The sequence below is a fragment of the Micropterus dolomieu genome, unplaced genomic scaffold (genome assembly GCF_021292245.1).
Source record: "Micropterus dolomieu isolate WLL.071019.BEF.003 ecotype Adirondacks unplaced genomic scaffold, ASM2129224v1 contig_13374, whole genome shotgun sequence".
Classification (NCBI taxonomy): domain Eukaryota; kingdom Metazoa; phylum Chordata; class Actinopteri; order Centrarchiformes; family Centrarchidae; genus Micropterus; species Micropterus dolomieu.
Window position 1 is genome coordinate 1,121 of NW_025742360.1, and position 480 is coordinate 1,600.

Below are 480 nucleotides of genomic sequence, written 5' to 3' on the forward strand. Positions count from 1 at the left end.
TGGAGGCCCCTCTGACTGTCGGGCGTCGTCACTATATATGACACAGAAACATCTCTTGTTTTTAAATAAGACCCGATGAATCTTTCTCATGTTTCTAAACCTGCCATGTTTGTTTAGCACAAACACACCAAAGCAAATTTCTTGAACCTACTTGGCAATAAAGCTGATTCTGCTGAAAAACAATAACTCTATATTATTATATCTACTATGTTTGAAGTCAAACAGGAAACACATGATATCACCAGAGCTACTGAGCTTAATGGCAGTTCAAGAGCCAGTAGACACTGATGAACCTAGTGCTGAATAAAAAGACTCATAAAGTGATTATGACCAAAGCTTAAATCTTTAATAACAGCCAAACAAGAGTTTAAGAGACAAAAACTAGGAAACAGCTGACAGCATCATTTTCTCAACCTGCTTCTTTATGAGTGATCTAAACATGTAATGATAGAAAAGACTTTTACTGTCTGAGTGTCTTTT